Source organism: Sphaeramia orbicularis, chromosome 20 (assembly GCF_902148855.1).
Source record: "Sphaeramia orbicularis chromosome 20, fSphaOr1.1, whole genome shotgun sequence".
NCBI classification, from domain to species: Eukaryota; Metazoa; Chordata; class Actinopteri; order Kurtiformes; family Apogonidae; genus Sphaeramia; species Sphaeramia orbicularis.
Genome location: NC_043976.1, coordinates 25,744,836 through 25,745,435, shown reverse-complemented (window position 1 = coordinate 25,745,435; position 600 = coordinate 25,744,836).

Here is a 600-nt window from a genome sequence, read left to right as displayed (position 1 = left end):
CTCTCTGTCTTCCATGTTTTTTCGTGTATTTGAGGGTAAATTGCTCATGATGGACTTGGCTTTTCCTGGATTCTGCCTTTAACCCTTAAAGACCTATCCTTGTGGTGAAGCCTTTCTTACGTGATTTGCGAAGCTTCATTGTAATATTATCCTCTGTATTTTATGTTTTTCAGTGAATTCAGGTATTTGTGTTTTATTTACTAACAATAAAGATGTTCATTAAATAAATGAATTCAAAGGTTATTAAAAACATAGAAAAAATGACATTTTCAACAAAATATATAAATATAAATATACATTAACTTAATGTAACAACCCATACTCATTTGTCATTGTTTTATTGATAAATTAATTTTGAAGATGACAGTATTTCCATGTTCACTATGGAGCATTTGAACATTCCAAAGGGGTCATATCTGATGACCATGAAAATCTGGTAGATGCTTTTAGTTGCCAGTAGCTGTTTGAGTCTTTGAGGATAAAATTATGATTAGAATTACTTGTTCACATCAGCTGTCTTATTATTATTGTCATTTTATTTAATTATTATAACTCCTTGGATGAAACATTAATATCTTCTCTTCATACTGTCTTGAATGA